Genomic DNA, 23752 nt, shown 5'->3' with positions numbered 1-23752 from the left:
TATGAAGAATTATGATTGGGTCTACAGTTATACATAACTACTTATCTCAACTTGGATATGGAAATTCATCTCTTCAGCTTTGCTTTATGCTGGTGTATTCTCAAAGTGAATTTACTGACTTCTGTGTTTTGAACATATTAGTAGTTGGTAGTGATCAGAGACATAATCACAGTCATCTATATTATATATCCCAGCAACTTGCACTATGTAGGGGGTTATCCAGTGGATGATGGCATTTGAAATCCTTTTAGATAATTTGTGGGGGGGGGGGGTAAAGGTGAATACAAATGAGAAGAGGAAGAGGGAAAGGATAAGTCATAGTTGATAAAAAGTTACAGATAAAATTATATCATAATTTCTATATATTAGCAGTCTGGGACATGAAGTGGCAAAGGTACACAACCGAAGGGCAGACAAATGTGACAGTCAACACAAAGTCTTTGCTATAGTTAAACTTGACTGATTCTGCAAATTAACTGTTTCAAGTGTAATGGAAGGTATAGGGAAACTTAAATAATAGTGTGCTGATTACTTGGTAGGTGAAGGTGGGAAAGGGCTAATGGAAAGACAAAAATCATAAAGGTGCATTCCCAGAATACCACCTGGATTGATGTGGTGAGATAATACGCATCACCACAAAGGTTTGGAATTTCATGAATGCTGACTGCAGTTGTATTTGAGAAATGTTTGTACAGCACCTTGATTAGGAATGCTGTAAGATAAAACAGGAACTAGTCATTTTAAAGCAATCACTAGTTAACAAGACTGCAAATGTGTCCACCAGGAGAAACCTGAGTAAATACAAGAAATGCTTTTAGTGCAGAATGATTTCAGACTACAGGAAATAAAGGGGGTTCATGGGTATGTGAATGAATTCAGAGAGTGAGGAGGTGAAGGTGTTATTACAAAAGTAATAATGAAGTTGAAGTATGAACGAGTACCTGGAAACAACATCTATGCAAGATACATACATCTCATTCTCTAAGCCCAAAAATCTGGACAAAATCAAAAATAATGTGCGCACAAAGACTCCCAAATCAGGGACAAATTTTAAATATTGTTGTTTTAAACTTATTACTAGAATAACAGGATTTGCATTATCATGTATTTTTCTGTAGGATATGAACTCTATAACTCAAATGTATGTCATTATTTTGTATGATTTGCCAGAAAACTACAAATCTTATGAGGAACAGACTAAAAAATATGAGGCAAAAGAGCTGGACAGTTGAAATATGATGAGATATACATCTAGCACAAGAAGTAAATTATCATATGACAGTCTTTTAACTTCTGAAAGGGTAAAAGGGACTGCCAGATCAATGACTATATGCTTACTTAGAGGCCTGTAACCCTGTATATGTAGGGTGTGTGTATAAATGTGTGCTAGCTTGCACATAAGGTTGATTTTGAAGGATAAAGGAACAAAACAAAGGTTTTACTTGATACGCACACCTCGGGTCTTACTAACAGAGAGGGGACCAGTATTAAAAATGATAAAGGGAGAGCAGTCACCACTGGACTGATACATATGGGATTTATGCAGAAAAACCCTAAAGGTGGATATGTCCCTTGTTATATGAAAAAAAAAAAACATAGTATTGTAGGGCAACTAGCAGCAGCAGTGTTTACCATTCCCTAAATATCCATTTAAAGTCTCTCTGTCTTGAAGATCTGCACATGTTGCCTTCATAAAATACAGATCCAAGGTGAACTTAGACATAGAACTAGCCATTGGTATTCAAGCTACTGAAAAGTGGACTTGAGACAGAGGCTGGTAAATTAATTCTTGAAAATACAAAATGGTCTGACAGGCAGTACAAATTATCACATTTTGCTAGGCTGGCTAGCTAGACTTATTTAACATTGCTGAAAGGACCAGTGAACAGGTAGTTGGTTATCAGTGCCTTGAAAGACAGACTTGAGTAATTTAGATTCTTGGCTACTAGTGAATTCACTGAACTAATTACAGATTGTTTGAAAGATAAAAAAAATGGCAGACAATAGCCCAAATTTGAAATTTTGGAAGCTAAACTGAGTGGTGAGTCCTGCATGGTTGTGATCCGTTTTTTTTTGTTAACCTGTTAGCTCTTTGCTGCTGTCATACAGCCTTACCTGACACTATTTAGCAACTAAATCTCTTGCTGTCCTCTTTACGGGGACTTTTAGAGCTTGAGGTATTACCAGAAGGGTTCAGTGTCTTCTGGGATGGAAGCCTTACAGCTTTCAGATCATTGGTTGCTTGTAATAGAGATGAAGCTTGAGAAATGCAGGGCCTGAAGTATTCTTAGTCCTAACCATGGCCCAGGAGGCAAGTATATAATGTTATTAATAACTTGGTGTCATCTGCCATGCTTGCAGTCCCGGGGATGTCCCATAGTCTGTTTGGAACCTTTCTTGCTATTCCTCTGGTCTCTACCACAGGATGATGAACCAGTGATTGATCCTTATGTTTCTTTTACCATGGTGAGCGGACAGTTTACCATTTAGACCTTCCTACTCCATTTGACCCTCCATTACCTAGTACACCACAGAGGTACAGGTTCCTGAGATTGCAGAAGAGAAGCCTTACCAGGTGGACATCAGACTGCCACGCAAGTTGTTTTCATCATCATCTTAGGCTCGCTTATAAGTTTATTTACTAGGCATGCAGTCTAGGAGACCATAAAGGAACCTAGCCCAAATTCCCAATTGCCCCGAAACACTATCTGGTTAAGATTTGCTCAAGTTCACATAAGAGGCAAATGAATGTGGAAATAAAAATTCAAATGCTGTACCCTTGGCACAGAAAGCAGCTCATTAACAATTCAGAGCTTTAATCCTCTGTACTAATTGCCAGACCCCCCCACCACCACTTTTGTCACAAATTGGATTGGCAGAGAGAGCTGCATGTTTGTGACTGATCTAGAGCTCTGCAGAAGTGTGAATATGGGAAAGAGGAAACGGGAGGCAAAGAGCACGCCAGGTTTTGAATTTAGTGTTGTGATGTATGTTTATGTACAGTATAGAACAGTGAAACCATATTGCAACTGGGTAATGCGAAGGCCATCGGGTCTAAAAAATAAAAGCAACTGATGTTAGTGTGATGTGCTATTTCGTTTTTACAAGGAAGGAGTATGACATGAAAGATGTGTTTAGATCTTGGCCTGGAAATCCAGGATGTTAGAAACAAATTAAGCAGCGACAGTACTATGGCTGCATGTGTGTCTGGTAAAATCACAGCAGCTGTAAAGTGCAGAGCACCACTGTCAGTAAAAATGCTGTCTAATTGCTGAAAGCAGCCCAGATATAGGGGACCAAGATAAATACAGCAAAGGAATACATATAGATTGGCTGGTCCTAGTGCTTAGTATGTACCAGTCTAAAAGAAAAGGATATAACTGAGACCTTCATACACATTATGATTTTGTTTTGAATACAGTGCAGATTAATTAAACTTTAAATAAAGCTAGTTTCAGTCTCGACTATTTTTTTCTTTGCTTGCTGCTGCTGACTTCAGATTTATAGCTTCCCACATAGTGCTTTCTGTCTCCAAGGCCACCACATTTGGGAGGGTCATACGACAGATGTGTTCTTTTGCCACTTTGCTGGAAGTGTCTCATCCTCTGAACAGGATGACCTCATAGGCATTGATTTATGAATGCCCCTGTGACTGGGGGAGAAAAACAAAAAAGCAGAGGCTATTGTACTAGAAACAGCAAGGGTTTTCTTTTAAGCTGCATCTCCCCTGTTCTACTGAGATTATGTCACCTATGTGGGAGTACAGTACCATTGTGAGGAAAATGCTCCCACATACATGGTGGCATGCTTTTCTTTGCCAGCCCACCTATTGCAACACCGACTCTTATGACACCTGTATCATCATTATTGCATGTGAAATCAGCTGCTTGCCACTAGCAAATCTTCGGTCCCCCCTCCAGAACAGGGGAGCAGCTAATGTCTGGCCATTACTGTCCACCCATACCAGCTCTAGCAGATGCCCGAGTCTATACCCAAACTTGGGTTACCTGGATTGTAGTCAGGGCGTTATCCTACTAAGCCAATGGAGCTGGCTAATGTCAACTAATTAAAGTGGTTTAATATCCCATTTCTACCAAATGTTTACTACTTGCATTTTACTACAAGACTAAGGTCCACAGAACAAGTATCACTAACAATAGTGAACAAATTGTGAATTGCTGTAGGATCTGCAACTTTATATATATATACACTTGTACTGTGTTTTTGCTGTTTACTGATTGGATTCCTCTCTAGCTCATCTCTTATAACCTATGCTGAGCTATGAAGTCGTGGTTTCTAGTGCCCCGTAGAGATGCAGGCACTTAAATTTTTCATATAAAATTTCCATAGAGCAGCTGGTTTGCCCACTGAGAAGCATTACCCCACGAGTGTGTTTTAGATCAATCATAGACTTCTCCCACCAGCCCAACAACTGCAAATTTAGTTACAAATCAGTCTTGCACTACCCTTTGTAGATCACAATAAAAAAAAAAAAAAAATCTGCAGCCATGGGCGTGCACTTTCCTATGGTTTCTTTAGCCTGCCTGGTAGAATTGGCATCATGAGACAAAGTAGCAATTGTCTCGTGCTTACAACAGTCTTTGTAAGCAGACACACTGCATGCGAGAGATGTCATTACACTATACCTTTCGCATATAGACACTGGTATCTCACCCTGGAGAGTGTTGATGTCTGTGCAGTTATTGCGACATAGTTTTAGACCAGCTGCTGCACAAGAAGGGGCAAGAGATGGGTGTATCAATCTGCATAAAAAGTAAGCACACCTCAAGATTGATTAAGCACCAAGACATACTTGAGCCACTCTATTTCCAACTAACCTTAGGTAAAGTCCCATACTGTATCCTTGCTAGCTACAGGTAACCATACTACATACTTGAATGTTAACTTACCATTCAGCTCAACACCATATTCATGGGCAGTTTCAAATAACCAGCCATAAACTGGGATATATACACAACCAGTAACATGCAGGCTCAACGATTTCTGGATTTTGTCAGTGCAAACACCCTAGAACAGCTAGTCCTCCTATACTAGGGGTGCAGAAGTGGTACTCACAAATATGAGGGAATATTGCACACCCCCTGGCATAATGTCTTCACTGATCAGATCAAATCACAGAGCAGTCACTCATGAAATAAATATAAGTTCCAAATTCCCAGCAAGCCCAAGAATCCTTTAAGAACATTTTCAAGGCTAACTGCTTCATATTCAGGGAAGGAATAGCCAAATTCCAAGCCCTCCCAAACTCTGGGAACACTGTGGCCAATATGGATGTGTTTTATGGAAACCCTGTACAAGCATGTAAATAGCTGCATAGAAACAGTAGTATCAAATTGAAACTGAGGATAAACTCCAAAAGCAAGACCCCTTGGTAGATCCCCAGTATAAATAGGTTGTACTACAAAAGAAAGAAATTCCTGTCTAAAAATAGGAAGACTATGCCCAACAGATTAAAAAAAAAAAAACGCAAAACAAACTCCCTCATTAGTCTCAACAAGCAACTCAAGGTACTAATCAAGTTCACAAAAGCCAAATTTAAAGCAAAAGTAGCTTCTCAGCCGAAGGATAACTATAAGACTATTTTCAATTATGTATACAACTTTAAAGGGAACGCAACAACAGGGTGCTGAACTAATAGTAAATGGAACTCCTTTACTGAATTGGAGGATATAGCAAATTAGCTGGCCAATAAATCCAGCTCCAATTTCCCCCCTCCCAGTTATCTCCTCAATCTGCTCATATGCTGAAGCCATCCCAGTTCAGTTTTCTCAAGTGCAGGTTATACCTACTGAACTTGATGGAATTCTTTGAGGAGGTCACTAGAGACATGGATGAGGGCAGAATGGTACATACTGCCTACCTTGACCTGGCAAAGGCACTTGTCTCAATACCTCACTTTGGTATTATACTCAAACTCAGAAATTTAGGCATAAATCCCTGTGTCACCAAATGGATAGCCAAATGGCTCATGAAGTTAGGGTGGGGGAATCTACTTCCACCAAGAGGCCTGTTACTAGAGGTGTCCCACTGGGCTCAGTATTGGGACCTCTCCTGTTCAAAATATACTTGTTTGAAGTCACGGCAAATGTAGAGGGCCTTTGGCTGACCAAATTTGCTGATAACTGCAAGTTGGGTGCAGTCATTGAATCCCCGAAAGATACAGATATCCTCTGGGAGGGTCTGACACAGACAAATAACTGGTCCCATAGCTGTGGCCTAAAACTTAGTGCAAAAAAATGCATAAGTCATGCTTTTTGGGAAGTTGACCACCCCTGCAAATTACAACATTTATAATACTCCCCTAAGGGTAGACCCAGTGGTAAGGGACTTGGAAACTCAGGTTGACAGTAACCTGCACTTTGATCACCACATGTCCATGGTGGTGAGAAAATCCTTCTACATGGCACAACTTACAAGTAAGGGCATGGCATCCAGATGTAAGGAGGTCATAGTCCCACTATACTCAGCCCTAATTAGAACACTAATTGAGTACAATGCATCCTTCTGCATGTACCTGACCAGGTATTTGTAACAGCTTGTGCAGCCGCAGAGATTCCTCACTAAAAAAATACAGGGTGAAACTATGTCCTATGCAGCCTGCCTCAAAGCCATAATCCTATACTCCATCTCCTACAGACTACTGAAGGGCGATTTGTGCCCAACCTACAAGGCATTCTCTGATCCAGCCCTGATGGATATGCTACACATTCACAAAACAAACAGCTCTAGAATTACCTGATCTAAGGATCTAAACCCCATCTGTGACATAAAACATATTGGAGGGACAGATGTATGTCTCAGAAATTACCCCTTTTCTGGAGCAGACTCCCCATTTACATGAAGCAGAGCTGTTCCCCAAGTTTGTTCAAATGCAGATTCATACCTAGCTTGTCACCTGTGTCCCTTATGGACAGGGGCAGCTTGTAGATACTCTATAGCACAGGCATATCCCAAAGCCATCTTAGCTGGTCTAAGTCCACAGGCAATGATAAATGGAAAAACTGGGGCATGAATGGCTAGGCTTAAAAGGGCTCTAGGGCTATTAGCCTAGTAACCTCCTGTGATTGTATGAAGTAACAGGTTTTAGGAATCAAAATGAACTATGTACACAGATGGGTAGTATGAGCAAGTCACTACAAATTATATTTTATAAATTAAACAGGTTTATAGTAAAGGAAAGTCTAAGTATTTACAAGATTACTGTAGTGACTATTACAGACTACAATTTATTTATTTATTGTTTTACATTTGTTGACCGGGCTAATCCAACTGGATATATGTCCATTTTCAGTGGAGGCCCGAGGAAAAAAGCTCCAACAAACACAAAAAAAACACAATATCATTTATAATATGAGACATTTACAAATACAGCTAAATTTACAGATACTCATTCATTACATTTTGTTGCATTTCTGTGAATAGGATCATGGTACATTTCAGCTATGGTTAGCCATTCAAAAAAAATTTCCTAATAAAAATTTTGTATAAGAGAATACTTTGTATTTAGAGAGACTAGACACAGTGTATTTTAAGAGAATAAATCTAGACACAGAGTAGTTGAAGAGAAAAAAATCTATAATAGAATATATAGTAGCTTATAAGTAGTCTGGGATAAGCAGAGCTAAGTTTAATCAGATGGATAAATGCCTAGTCAGGTTTAGTACAGGGGCACAACCAGTGTGTTGTAAGGTAGAGTTTCAGTCTATTTTTGAAGAGTGATAGAGATGGAAGAGAGGAAAGGTTACTGGGGAGAAGATTCCAAGTTTTTCCAACAGCATTAGAGGAGAGAGATTCACCAGCCTTGTTGTTAGGTTTAGAGGTATGTAGAAGATTTTTGTGTGAGGAATGTAGTGATTTCAGATTTGTATATGGAGTGATGAGGGTAGATAGAATAGGAGTAATGAATGGTTTTTAGAGAGTTTTATGGGCAATGGCTAGTTGATGGAATTTAATCACATTTTGTAGTTCAAGCCATCCTAACTGCGTTATATTTATGCAGTGGTGGGTTCTGTAAGGGTTTCCTGTTGCAAATCTAGCAATGTTATTGTAGGAAGTTTCCAGTTTGCTGAGGTTATTTTTTGAAAGGTTAGTAAAAATAGGTGAGGCATAGAGGAGAGTAGAGATTAGATGAGTGTGAGCTATGGTTGTTCTAGCTGTGGGGGAAAGGTAAGGTTTAATCCTATAGCGGGAGCTAAGTTTTTTGTTGACAGTTTTTATTGTATTGTTGATATGGGTGTCAAAGTTCAGATTGTTATCTATGGTGATACCCAATAGTTTGGTGGTTGGCTCAGGTGATATAATGGTACCATTGGTGGATGCAACTGAGAAATCAAGTGGAGAGGACTTGTGAGTTGGATTAAAGAGGAGGAGTTTAGTTTTTTGGGGGGGTTCAAAAGAAGGCAATACTGTGTAAACCATTGTTCAACTGTGTTAAATGCCTTCTGGGTAAGAGAGAGGAGTTCATATGTGGATTTGGCTAAGCATATTAGTGTAGAGTCATCAGCATATTGTATGCATGTGGCTTGGAGGATGGCTAGATGAAGGTTGTTAATAAATGTTGAGAAGAGGAGAGGTCCTAGTATGGACCCTTGAGGGACACCTAGGGTAACTGGTTGGAGGGTAGAAAGAGACTTATTCCAAATTACTGCCTGTTGTCTTTTGTCTAGGTAGGACTGGAACCATTTTATGGTAGGTGCATCTAAAGATAGGGATTTGAGTATGTTGATGAAAATCTGATGATTGACCATGTCAAATGCTTTGGACAGGTCAATGAATAGTGTTGAAGAAAGGTTATTAAGGTTACAGTTTTTGTTTATGCAATCTGTAAAGGGCAGAAGGGCGGTGGTGGTGCTATGTGAGGGTCTGAAACCATGTTGACAGCTGGAAAGTAAGTTATTTTGAGTTAAGTGGTCAAGTAATTGCCTATGGATACATTTCTCCATGATCTTTGCCAAGGGTGAAAGAAGGGCAATAGGGTGGTAGTTGGAGAGCTCATAGGAGTGTCCACCTTTATGGAGGGGGATAATATGAGAGACTTTCCATAAGCTAGGTATGTGACCTTCAGTAATAGTCCTATTGATCAGAATGGAAATGGGATAAGCTATAGCTTTGGCTGATAGCCGTAGGAAATCAGCAGGTAGTTGATCTGCTGAGGGAGAGCATGGTTTTAGTTTTTGTATGAGAGTTAGAATATATGTAGTTGGTACAGGTTTCAAAGTGAAAAGGAGGTGGTGAGGTAGAGTTATAAGAAGGCAGAGTAAAGCTATTAGGTGATAACTGACTAGCTAGTGTTTGGATATTATTAGTAAAGAAGGTATTAATTGTATTGGCTGTATTCATGGGATTAGTATGGTAAGTATTTTGAGGGTTAGGTGTGGTGGAATGACCTGGGTGGAGTAATTGATTAATGCTAGTCCAGAATTTTTGAGGGTTGTTTTGATTAGTTTGTTGGAATTGTTGGTAGTAATTTCTTTTATCAGAGAGTATAGCTTTCTTAGTGTCATTTCTTAACTGTCTAAAGGTTTGTTGGTCAACAGGGTTTTTAATCATTCTCCATTTGGCCCAATGTTTACTTATAAGGTGCATTTTCAGTTTGGTTACTTTTGAAAGCCATTGGGCAGACTTGGTTTTAACTCTTAATTAATCTGGTTGGAGCATGTTGGTTGAGAATGGCGAGGAAGTTAGAGTTAAAGTAATTGATGGCTTCTTCTAAAGGGAGGTGTTTTAATGGAGACCAATTGCAAGCTCTTAGTTCTTGTTCAAATAGCTCATTGTGAAAGTTCTTTTTGGATCTGATATTTTTGACAGATGTTAGATTGGGAGTATGGGTTTTGTGCCTTATAATATAGGTAAGTAAGTGGTCACTTATATCATCAGGGAGGGTTCCTGAATCATAATTATGAGGGTGATGGTTAATGAGAATCCAGTCTAATATTCTTCCTTTCTGGTTAGCTTTATTGATCCTGGTGGGGGATGTAATAGTTTGAGAAAAAACATATAGGTTAATGTGGGTTGTAGGGAGGCTGCTACAATAGCAGTTCCAGTCAATGTTTATATCTCCTAGGATTATGGTTTCTTGAAGCAAGTGTTGGGATAGCCAGCAAAGAGTATTTTCCATGGTGGCAATATTATTACCAGGAGGAAGATACATGCAGATGATATAGATGGATTTGGCATTGTTAATATGAAGTTTGGAGATGAGGATTTCAGCATTGGAATCAAGAGGTATTTTACAGTTGTGTGTGGTTAATTGTAAGCCTGATTTAAATAGAATAGCTACCCCTCCTCCTTTCTTGGCTACTCATTCGAGTCTTAGTATGTTATATCCAGGTGGAATGATTTCATTGTCATTGGTAGCAGGTTTTAGCCATGTTTCTGTTAAGCAGAGGATATCAAAGGAATATACTTGTACTAGAGCTTGGAGTTGAGGTATTTTGTTGTTTATGCTACGTATATTGAGATGGGCTACTTGTAGGGAGTTAGATGTTTTAGTAAGAGAATTCTTAGAGTAGGGATTTTGGCTATGGAGAGTACTAGGAGTTCTTGTAGGGCCTGGGTTAGGGTGGATATCTCCAGCTTTTATTGAGAGTATTAATCCTATATAGCTTGGGTTAGGGAATTTGCTGTATAGAAGTGGATTTTTCCTGAGATTAAGTGTGTTATATTTAATATGTAGTATTCTATGATACTTTGCAAGTAGGTAGTTGGGTGAAGATGTTATATTAGCATGGTTCAAGAAAGTGGAAGGGAAAGAGCAATGGTTTCCTTATTAGGATAGTGATGGTCTACATGTAGTGGGTATTCATAGGAAGTGAGTAAGTAGGCAATGGTTAGAGGAAGAAGTAGTAGTAGTGTGAATAAAAGTAGGATAAAAAAATGGTTAAAAATAGGATAAAAAAAATTTCATGAGCAGAAAACTACATCAGGTTAAAGAAACAGAAGCAGAAATATACTTTGCTTTGTGCTTGTTTTGCCTACTTTAATTACTGTTGCATTGATTTACTGGAAATGACCATTTATGTGATCCCTCCTCCAATACAAAGCGAACATTTCTTGCCTTTTAAGCTAATATTGGGACTTGTGTGCCTTCTAGTGTTTTTTTTGTGGAGGCTATTTTTGCAGGGTGCTGTTGTAAGAGAATGGGAAAAGTGCAGTGTTCTGAACATTTACTTGCTGTTAGCACCATCAGTTTCGACTGGCTGTTTGATTATTTTTGTCTGCTTTAATTACTGCTTCATTGTGCAGTTTGTACTGTTAGTACTGATTTGCAACATGTTGCACACCATACACAACTGTATTAATTCATACAGTATAGAAGCCAATGGATGCCTGCTGTAGTCATCCTATTCTAGGAGATGCACAACCTAGCCCTTCAAATAGCTGCACAGCATGCAACAGCTCAACAGTCAGTACAACTAAATGTGGTATCTGTACTTTATATTTAAATTATTGGTCAGGAAATCTTTCAATTTATTGTACTGCCTGCTTATTGTGGTACCAGTGTTGGCACTTTCTTCAGTTTTTAATTGTATGTGCAGTCTTATGACAAAGTTTTGTGACATTCTTCTCACTTTCAAGTTGCTGTACCATGTTTGCAAAGGTTTGTGACACTTGTGCCCCTGCTGGTTCTTTGCATCATTTTAGAAATTTCTTGTGCTGCACTTGCTAGTCTTGTGACACCGGGGTCTATATCCTGTGACCTTTTTGCCAGTGCTTGCAATGGTTTTCTTTGGATTGTTATACAGTGCTTGCTTGTCCTTTGCAACAGTGCCAGTAACTCTCATCATTTCTGCCTTATCCTATCATTTTCAAATTGTAGTACTGCACTCACCAGTTTCAAAGCACTTGTATCTGTAGCTTGTCTCCTGTTTGACTGTGTAGTCACCTTATCACTTTTGAACTATTGTACTTTGCTTGCTAGAATTATGTCACCTGTGCCTATATCCTGCTTTTTTCTGCTGTATCATACTGTGTACATAGTATCTGGTTCTGCTTTATCACACTGTGTACATATTACTTGGTTTTCTACCTCAACCAGCACCCATACATAAATGTACTAGTAGTACCAGTGCATACACCGTTAGACTATACAGATAATTTTACTCATGTTTCTGTCCTTATGTAACTTAAACTACTGTTACTGTATCTCAGCTGGCATGGTATTCCAAACCATTATTTTAACCCCTCCCCCATTAGATGGGTACTATGTCAACCATGGTAAGCAATTCACACAGAAACCCTTCCCAGTCAAATTTCCTGATACGATAAGACTACATTTTTCCCTCAGCTCATCTGTTGTCTGCCTTTTAGCTTTGGTTTACTTTGACATGGTACAGTGATTGCCTCGTGTTCACTGACAACCCATTATTACCCTAGGTGTAGATAACCCATTTTAACTGGAGACAAACCTCTCACGTCACCCAGTTCTCACAGTGCACTATATCCCCAATCACCATAACACAGTATGAACATTAAACCCATGTATTCTAGAGTACTAACTAAAACACCCTCCTAAGCCACCTAGACAATGTACCAAGGCACTTAAACCTCAGAAACAAAATAACACCTCACATGATATGTTCACAAGAGCAGCTCCAGCTGATACAGTATTCACAATAACACTTCCAGCTGCTACAACGAACAAGGGTCACCTAAGCTGCATCTCTATTCCTAAGCCCTTAAGACTGCCTGAGCATGCTCCCATACATAAGTCTCAGTCACAGGTAACTGTATAGTCTGGCATACTGATGCACCACTGACTAGGCTGAGCAAAGTAATGGAAAGTGGACTCAAGTGAAAAAACTGACAATGTCAGATTCCCTTCACCTAATGTGTGCATATGACATGGTCATTGCTCACAATGGACTGAACAACCTTTGACATTCCACCTTGGAAGATATAATAATAGACATGGTTGAGCTCTCACTGTACGTTTCTAAGGCCAGAAAGAAACAACTTTAGAACCAGTATCTTGCCATCACCACAAGTGTTGCCAAACCTATTGATTTCAACAACTGGCTTAATAACTGGTCTTATTACAGGGGAACTAACGTGTCAACTTAGAGGTCAATGTTATATAGTTCTGTCTGCTTCACCTGGGATAGGGGATGGTCTTCATCTTTCCTCTTAAGGCATCTCTATACTGAGTAGAACACACTCTACCCCTCCAATGCCTTTTTAGGCAGTCTGTCATTTACATCTACAAGCCTAACAAATACCAGTAAGACTGGCATGGTACTGCTGAGGGCTAGAAGTTTAAACAAGAGACTGACAATCCTTGAAGCTTTCATGACCCTTGAAAACTTAGACATTTGCATAGTTACAGAAATTCTTCTGGGGAGAGGGAAATGTTATCACTATTGCTTCATTCTGACAGCCATCCCTGGTGCCCCTTGTCCAATGTCAGGTCTGCCAGTCCTCCTCCATTCCTGGACAAACACGAGATTTTGACTGGGACCAACATGGATCCTAAGGGCATCATGGGGGGCTGTCCTGCATTTCTTGTTTTTTTTTTTTCACTTTAAGGCCTAGCTCTAATTTCTCCTCCCTCCTTTGATTATGTGATTTGCTTTTTTTGTGTGTGTGTGTGTGTGGGGGGGGGGGGCGGGGGGCATGCATTGGGAGTGTGAGACATCTCTCCCTTTCTGCAGAAGCTTAGCCTTATGCCCACCCTATCCCTTATTAGACTATACTTTCCCTTGTACTAACCCCCAGCCTCCACTAGGAATGTCAAGGGAAATGCCCACATAACCACATCCCACCCCAGAATGAGCACAACCCATCTCTCCATGCAGCTCCATCAGACATCAAAACTAACAGAACACAAGTCATGTGGGCAATAGTCAGGGCTTTATCCCTTCACAGATAGACAAAGACAGTGAAAGAAAACTTGGTTGCAGTAAAAGTCACAATACTGTAATGCTCATCACTCAAGACACCTTCTTCAGGGTGGTTATGTTTCCAGTGGGGTCATGTCTGATTTATACAAATTCTCATCATCTTACTGCTAATCCTGTAGGATAATGACCTAGATTTCTTGTGTATACTAGTATTTATAAAGAAGTATACCCATTACATCATACCTAACCAAAGAACCCCTTTCATGTCTCCCACTACCCATAAAAACTACCTAAACAAGTTACAGATTCCTTAATTGCGGAATTTAACACATTAATTCTGGGCGACTTCATCTACCCCTCCAAAAACTGTCAAACAGGGAGCACTAAACATTTATGCACAGGGTTTTTGATGTCAACAACATTAACTCTCTAGACTAGGTAGTACCGTCCTCTCCTAGTGACCTGAATTGGCTTACCTTGTTCTTATAAATGTAGCACCAATGTGCTCAACACTTGCAGTTGTCCAGTCATTGGTTAAATATGACCAATATGCTGTCTTTTATTTCACAAAGATTCTAAGATGCTCTTCTGTTTTACTGTCTTCAGGATTTCTGCAGGGCCAGTTTTCTAACATTCTGTTGACCTAAGATAATTTAAAAGCTCTCCATCCCACTGACAACCCATAGCATATGGAGTCACTTACACCACCAGTCTTTCAACTAAACTCCATCAACGCATCTGTCCCCATCTGCCACAAATCCAACGACAAATTTAGAGACATGCCCTCATGGTGGGACCCCAGTACCAACAAACTTTACTATAAACTGAAAAAAAGCAAAACTTAAATCACCCCATACTAGAAGTGACCTTAAAAATGTAAGCAAAGGACTTTGACATAAGATCAGCTGCAAAGCCAAGTACAAGCTGAATTTTGTCACCTCATCCAAAAATGAGGTTTCTGGCAGACTAAGTAAGTTTGCTGTTGGATGCAAACTTTTGAGTGGTTATCAACACACCAAATGACATCCATTTCCTCCTAAAAAGGGCCTTATCCACACAAACTCATGCTGTCAGGACAACAGTCTTAAGCTCAATGAAAAGAAACGTGGTATTGTTCTATTTAGGAAGCAAGAGCACCTGTTCACCTACCTGATAACTGATATCCCACAAATCAGATACTGATACAAGAGATCTAGGTATATTCATAGGCAATGAACTCTCTTTTGACCGCATATCAGTTATCATTAAGAAACCCTTCTACCTGGTGTAATTAATAACTAAAGACCCAAGTAAAATCATTGCCCCTTTACATCTCCATTATCAGCACACTGACAGATGTAATGCCCCCTCTGTCGTGTACCTATCCAAGCATACTGCCCAACTAGAAAACTGGAATGCTTCCTCATGAAAAAAGGCATATATATGAATTGAATGATATGAATTTCCTATGCTGCACAGAATGTCTACAAATCCTATTATTCTACTCTGTGTGTGTGTGTGTGTGTGTGTGTAATATATATATATATATATATATATATATATATATATATATATATATATATATATGTTGTGTCTTTCGGCTTTTCCTGGTTAGGGGTCGCCACAGCGGAACTCCAGTCCGCTAATGATTGGCAGTAGATTTTTACGTGCCGAGTTGCCAGGCCTGACGCACAACTTCAACAAAGGTATGCCTATTCACACATGTCTCCACACAGAGACGCTCTAGCTGGGAATCGAACAGGACAACGTCTTACTGTGAGGCGACAACACTACCGCAGAACAACCACCGCAGTGTGTGTATATATATATATATATATATATATATATATATATATATATATAAAAATGTGTGTGTGGTGTGTATATATTAATATATATATTTATTTATTTATTTTATTTTTTTTTACAGACTTCTACATGGCAACCAGTTGATAAGATCATTCAGGAGTCAGAATTACAGTATTTGTACACCCAAAGGGCAGCAGAGTGTCAAGTTAAGTATTTTTAAAGTTCTGGAGAGGGACTGTAGTAGGAAGTAAATAATTACCATATCAAGTTTAATGTGGTTTGCAATTAAGCACAGATGAACAAACTCCAGTTTGGTTCCAATTTTGAAAGTACTGGGGACATAGCTGTGGCTGTACAGTTTTACATTCTTTTCTATAAACAAAAGAGACATTGCCTATCAAGCCTAACTTTGTAAGATGTAGAAATTGTTTTGAATTGCCTTCGGGGTACATCAACAGCTGGGTCCTATTCAAATTACCGAAACGCCAGTTCGCCGACACGCGGAAGAGGAACGAGAAAGGACCGACAACGCAGTTGACCGAAATGCTGAAATCCCGACAGCTGGAAGACCGACAAGGGGAACGTGTAAGCGCGACTTGGTAAGTATGCAATAGTGAGGGATTTAGGATTAGGGAGCGGACAGGTAAGTGTGCAATAGTGAGGGATTTAGGGTTAGGGTGTGTGAAAGGTGAGTGTGCGGTAGTGTCGGAGTTAGGGTTTGGGTAATGTAAGTGTGTGTTAGTGACGGGTTTATGTTTTAGGGTGGGTTAAGTAAGTTAGGAATAGGGTGCAGGTAGGGTAAGTGTCTGGTACTGTCGGACCTTAGGGTTAGGGGTGGGTTAAGTGAGTTAGGGTTAGGGTGCAGGTAGGGTAAGTGTGCGTAGTGTCGGACCTTAGGGTTAGGGGTGGGTTAAGTGAGTTAGGGTTAGGGTGCAGGTAGGGTAAGTGTGCGGTAGTGTCGGACCTTAGGGTTAGGGGTGGGTTAAGTGAGTTAGGGTTAGGGTGCAGGTAGGGTAAGTGTGCGGTAGTGTCGGACCTTAGGGTTAGGGGTGGGTTAAGTGAGTTAGGGTTAGGGTGCAGGTAGGGTAAGTGTGCAGTAGTGTCGGATCTTAGGGTTAGGGGTGGGTTAAGTGAGTTAGGGTTAGGGTGCAGGTAGGGTAAGTGTGTGGTAGTGTCGGACCTTAGGGTTATGGTTTGGGTTAGGGCTAGTGGATATGTAATGTAGTGTAATGTGTTGTTTACGTGTAGTGTGTTGGTGTAATGGTGTTCGGTGTTTTGCGTTGTCGGTATTGTGTGTTGTCGGTTGTTTGGTGTCGGTGGTTTGTGTGTCGGCGAACTGGCGTGTCGGTGTTCTAAAGTAGATCCCAACAGCTACATCTGTACATACCTCTCAACCTCTTAGTACAAGAGATCCAGGCAATCCCAAAAATAATGGGGGAACAACGGTCCAAAAATAGATACAGGTTTTAAATATTGGTCTTAAACTTAGAAAGTTGCTAGAATAAGAGGTTTTGTATTGACATGCAATTTCTGAAGGATATGAAGTCTGAAACTCAAATGTTTATTTTGTGACTTGAGTCCTCAGTGGTTTTCCAGAAAACTACATTTTATGAGGAACTGATCAAAATATAATGCAAAACTCTGGACATTCTGTGAAAATCTGGACAGTTGAGAGGCATGCTCCTGTGTGGCAAGTCACCTTTGTAGAAATCATCAAATTATCTTTGACAGACTACTGGGAAAGAAGAAATTAAAAATTACAGGGAGAAATGTTGTTAGACCAAGTAAGTGTCTTTTATGAATAACCTAGTGAAAAGATAGTAGAGAATGGTTTGATGAGGGAGCAGGAACAGAGACTTGATAACAGAATAGCTGATGATTAAATAAGTCTCACTGTCAATAAAAGCAGCAACTTGTTTAGTTGACAAAACAAAAAAGTGCTTTAAATTTTAAAAATAAAAAAAATAAAAAATAAAAAGTCTCACTGTCAGTAAAAGCAGCAACTTGTTTAGTTGACAAAACAAAAAAGTGCTTTAAATCTTTTTATAGATATTTGTTGTACTTTATAAATAGCTTGTTTAGTTGACAGACAAAACAAGTGTTTTAAATATTTTTATAGACATTTGTTGCTGTATTTTATAAACAGACATTTTGAAGTTTAGTTTTATAGGTTCATAGGTAGGTACTAGGCTATTGACCCTAGGGCCTATACAAGCCTAGCCAAAAAGTTACCCTGACTTTCACCACCCAAGAAAATTATTTTCCTGTGCCCCTGTCAAGCAGAACCACAGACGTGATCCCCAGAAACTATGCATTTTGTTGCACACTATTTTAAAATAAATGCATAGTTAACTGTCAGTACATAGTTAATGTATTATAGGCCCATCACCCATAGAAAGTAGCCTATAAAAGAAATTGACTATCATGTGAAAACTTGCAGCAGTACAAATGGTTGTTTACCAGAATTTCTGATTTCAGTTGCCAATTGCAGAATGCTTGGAATGATCCACCTCTACTTTAGAATTGTGATTGGTATTTACATAGTCATTATTTAATGACAAAGAAAGAAAAAGGAAAAATAAACCAAACTGATACTCGTTACTAATTTCCCGTATGGAAGGTTCTAGCTGGACCAGAACTATTAGTGAAACCAGTCTAGCACTAGTGATCTCAAACTCGTGTCTCTCAGACCTCAAGTAGCCTGCAAAGCAGCATAATTTTAGATGAGGGAAGTAATTTACACTACTCATAGCTCTCAACCTTCCATCACCAAAATGAGGAACACTCGCCTCCATAATGTGGAACAAATGGGCAAAATGTGGAACACATACTAATGACTTACTAACAACTTCAACTAGGAAGGTCATAGCATGGTTAAAATACGCTGTTTGCACGTATAATGAAGATCCTTTAATGAATTAATATGATTAATGTCAATTTACCATGGAGTTCACCTAAAACATTCCTAACACTGAATGTGTAACAGACCCTTTCAATGTGGAACTTTGTGGAATTTCGAGGAGCATGACCCTTTTAAGACCCCAAATGAGGTACATCCCCCATAATGAGGTACACTTGAGAGGTATGACACTACTTTCTAGGTAGACTGTTTATATTTCTTTTCACCTTAGATACTGTGATACTTGCCCAAGTTTGCTAGCCCACATACAGCACCAGTGGTTATTGAAGTTTGAGAATCCTGAATGTTAAAATAATCCTTGTGCTACGTACAGACCTCGTAAGGATGTTTTAGAAGTTCAGATTTATATAGACACGTCCAGAAATGCACTGCCACAGATCTGTGGGTTTTTCTTTGAGATCAGTTTGATCCTGAACTGGCTAGTCTGTTTGTGATTGAAATAATGACAATTATACAATGACTGGCCATTAACGTTCAAGAACTAGCATGCTGATTGGTCAGCCCAACCAGCGTACCCACTGTAAATTGAATATACCAGCAGAAAAAGTCCGGCTGCTCAAGTATCATTGAGACTTCATCTCACTCTTTTTTTTTAATTGCTATCTCTTATACAAGCATTACTTTTTGAAAATCATGGAATGTGTGACGATGAGTGGACACATTTAATATTTTTCAGGCATACAAGATATTGCTGATATGGGTTTCTAGCACGGTCAGTTTGTGACACCCCATCACTGGCACCAGTAATCAAGGAACCTGAAGCCTCACCACTAGCACCAGTGGGGGATATACACTGGGAAGGATGACACGTACACACACAGTAAAGTGCAATTTCCCTTAAGAGCATGCACAGACTACAGTCGGGCTGTGCTGGTTTCTCCCTCTTTCTTCAGATCCCCAGTAAGACCCCCCCCCCCACTGGCACAGCTATAGAGTTGAGATCTCATGGCCAAGCCAAGACCGCCAGCACCCTCTGTGTCCAACCAGTACTTTGTGTCCCTGCCCAGGTAACTGACACACACACACTTTGAGGTTTGATTTATATACAAACACACACACACACACACACACACACACACACACACACACACACACACACACACACACACACACACACACACACACACACACACACACACACACACACACACACACACACACACCTGGGAAAGGCTGGCATAGGTTTACTAGCTGTGCCCCCTTTTGCTCAGACTACAAGGCAGTTATCACTTCCACCAGCCACGTCCTTGTCAGCTACTTTAAGGCTCTTAACAAAAAGTGTCCAATGTTACTGTGTAATGTTACTATCAATGCAAATGGTAGTTTGACCAAGAGCAAGGCTATTAGGAGTGGCCCACAGTGTCACCAAATAAATATGAAGTACTCTCAGAACTTAAATATGTCCCACAAATATCAGCCACAATGAAAGGTTTAAATATATTGAATAATAAAAGATCAAGAAAATACTCAGTAAATAATCACAGTTGCATCAGAGTTCAAAATCACAGGGAATATTTAAAACAACATTGCAGGATAGTCTCAAATAAAGAAAGAAAACATCTAAACTATACTTCACTATATTCCTGACTGAATCTAAGAGAATTACTATACTATGGTTAACTTGCTTACAGAGCAAGCAGGCAGATGTTCTTGTCAGGTCAAGGATAAAATACAAAATGCCCAGTCTCTCTCTCAGAGAGTTCTTAAATTAATATTCCAAATATTACTGCTGGGATAGCTTGCAGAATAACATCATTTCTTGTCATCTGACTCTTATCACTAGTGAAAACCATACAATAAACTTCTAGTTCTAGACATTATTTCTCCTGTTGCACTGAAACTGAAAGATAACCTCTCTTTTTATTGCCCAACCATAAAGTAATTCAACCTCAACTATTCTTCTGAAGTTAATTTCTTGTGTTGCAGTTTCCATTGTTAAAATATATACAGCTAAACAGTTACAACAGTGCATATACATTTCTGCTCAGTACTTTACAAAATATCTCTTCAGTACGTCTGTACAATGACATACAGCTCTAATACAACTGTAACACAAGCATCTTACATGCAGCATGTTGACATTTACAAATGACACAACTATTTACAAAATTCCAGACAGCTGTGCCAGCAGTATCTCTTTTTTGTTACACTCTATATAAATCATGTTAAAATTCACAAATGAGACATAATTATTTACAACATTCCAGCTAGCTGAGCTGGCAGTAGCTCCTTCTGTGACAGTCAGCAATTTTGTTTGTGTCTTTCGTCTTTTCCCGGTTAGGGGTCGCCACAGTGGAACTCCGGTCCGCTAATGATTGGCAGTTGATTTTTACATACTGGCTTGCCAGGCCTGATGCACAACCTTCAACGAAGGTACGCCCATTCATGCATGTCTCCACGCAGAAGACGCTCTAGCTGAGAATCGAACCGGACAGGGTCTTACTGTGAGGCGACGCTACCGCAGCACCACCACCGCGGGTTCTGTGACAGTCAGCAATACCCCTACTTATTTAATGCTGACTCAGAAGTGTTATTGTGTTTTCCTATTAATGTGTAACAGAAGTGGTCCATTCCTTATTTAAAAGACCCAAGTGCAGTTAGTTCACAATACCGGCGAAACAGTTTTATGGGTGACAAAAGTGAAAGACATTCCACCCCCTTCACATTCCTTCAAGTTCCTGCTTACAGATCCCACCCCCTTCACATTCCTTCAAGTTCCTGCTTACAGTGAAGGAATCACTCAGCTGTCAAGTGGTTACAGTTTAAAAAATAGCAACGGAAGTCGTCCTTTCTCCATTGCTTGCTTGCTAAACCAGTGATGTACTGTGCAAGCCTGGGAACTCAAGTCCCATATGCATTCACAGTACATCATCAAAGGGCAGAATCAGGAAACAGAGGAAGAACACCACTATGCTGTTATACAAAGACATTATTTAAGAAAACTAATCTTTTTCTTAAATAATGTTATTGTGTAATAGCAATAACCGATGATGTGGATGTGGTATATTGAAGATTTACCCGTGGTTGGCTTCAGCGTTGTTGCCTCACAGCAAGAGGTTTTCCCGTTCGATTCTTGGCTTGGGTTGGGAGTGCCTTCTGTGTGGAGTCTGCATGTCCTCCCCGCAGTCGAGTGGGTGTTCGAAAGACATGCGTTGAATGGGCGTGCCTTAGTTGAAGGTTGGGCGTCAGGCTGGCAATTCGACACCATAAAAACCAACTGCCAATCATTAGCGGACCGGAGTTCCGCTGTGGCAACCCCTAACTGGGAAAAGCCAAAAGACAAACAACAACAACCCACGGATGGCTTTGTTTAATCACTCGCCCTCGTGATTAAACCACATCAGCCATGGGTAAATAGTCAATATATACCACACTCTCATCGGTTATTGCTATAATATTTTATTTGCTCATGATGGCCTTGGTGTAAAGTAGAAAGTAAACTTGGGCTAATGAGGATCTTTTTGCTGAATCATCCAAGAGCTGGGAGGAACACTGTAGATGAGGACATTGGATTTCTTGCTTAGGGTCGGGGGGGGGGGGCAAGAACAGTGTTTCAGATTGGAAATAGCTGTGATTTAGTATGGTTTCAAACTTCCATTTCCTAAGAAAATGCATCACTGTGCAGTTAATTACCCGAATTCAAGCAGCTGAATTGTGTGAAACTGACCACTCTGTGACACACTGCAGTGCTTTTCAAAACCAGTGAGGTCAGTAGTTGAGTAGTGCAAACTCTTGTCTACCACTTGTCACTTGAAGGGATGATTTCACATTCTCTTCTGGGATTGTTTTAGTGCTCACCTGACTTCTCTACTAATGTGCAGCATCAGTGACATGCTCTAAAAAGGCAAAATGAGAACAGATGGAAGGAGTAAAATTGTCACGTGTTTGTGTAATGAATACATACGAGATCCACCACTGGCATCAGTCCAAAACATTAAACTTGACTGTAAGAAACATACTTTAAAGACTTTAACTATGAATGATTCCCTTTTATTCTGCACCTTTAAAATCTATTCACAGTGTGCTTCTGAACTAGATAAGACAGGGCTGTTGGTTTGCCATTTTATTAGGCCTTCATATGTATAGATCATTTCAATAAAACCTACATATATGTCTGGTTACCTGAAACTTTAAGGCTGCATGTTCTTTCAACAATGCTATGACCCTGTACATAACCACTCAACTGTCCCAGATGTTTTGCAAAATGTCTAGATTTGTGCTTATTTTTGGCCTGTTCCTCATATGATTTTTCTGGCAAATTGCTGGGATGATCTGAGGACTGAAATCAATATAAAGTGATATAGATTTGGGTTTTAGACTTCATATCCTTCAGAAAATGCATGCTAACACAAATCCTGTTATTCTAGCAACTTTCTAAGTTTTTAATTTTAATTTTTGTATTTAAAATCTGTCCCTGTTTTTGGGACTTTGTCCCCCCATTATGTCAGGCTATGTCAGATTTCTTCTGCTAAAAGATTAAGAGATATGGCCTTGTATAATGACTGACTTGCACTAGCAGCAGTGTAAAGGATTTCTTGGAATCACATTATGTAGCTTACTTTAGTCTTGGACTGCTTGCATGGGAAACAGATTTATGAAAAATGTAAAGGCTGACTGTTAGACGTCTGAACATCCAAGCCCCCTTCCCTGACAGTATTTTATGAGAGGGACCTCTTTCTTCATCTTCTTACTAGTTATAATCACCTCTAGATTGCATGAGCACTCAGAAAATAATCAGAATCCATTGTTTTCCAAGAGCTTATCTTCAGAGCCTCACTCAGATGTGTTAATGGATCCCTGTGAAGAAAGCACCTTTTAAAGTGGTAACTTTTTTCCAAAACAGAAGGGAACACTCAAAAGTGGTCATTTGCATCTAGTTTGATTTCTAACAAGAATGGGTAATGTGGGCTTAAAGTGGCATCTCTCTAAGACCAGACAATCATCAGACACAAGGAAGATTTTGTACAACTACCTGCTTGCTGCCGCTTCATCCCTTGTTAGTAACTACTTGCCTGCACGGTTTCTGTGATTGTAACAGGATCAGCATACCTTGAGCAAAAAAAAAAATAGCAATACATTTCACTTAAGAAGCTATATCGAATAAACACAAGTTTGGCTGTGAAAACTGTAAGCAGGTTTTTGAACTATTGCCTCGATGTGGTTTACAGTTGGGATGTGGGCGTGT

The 23752-nt window shown here is 39.7% G+C and overlaps 1 protein-coding gene across 2 annotated transcripts in view; it reads right to left on the bottom strand.

Moving 5' to 3' along the window:
* The window catches only part of RANBP3L (RAN binding protein 3 like), a 268930-nt gene that overhangs the window by 242277 nt on the left and 2901 nt on the right, over positions 1-23752 (bottom strand). The window lies entirely within an intron of this gene.

This window comes from Protopterus annectens, chromosome 1.part0 (assembly GCF_019279795.1).
Source record: "Protopterus annectens isolate FY-2018-M chromosome 1.part0, PAN1.0, whole genome shotgun sequence".
NCBI lineage: Eukaryota > Metazoa > Chordata > Ceratodontiformes > Protopteridae > Protopterus > Protopterus annectens.
This window is presented reverse-complemented; position numbering and strand designations above follow the sequence as displayed.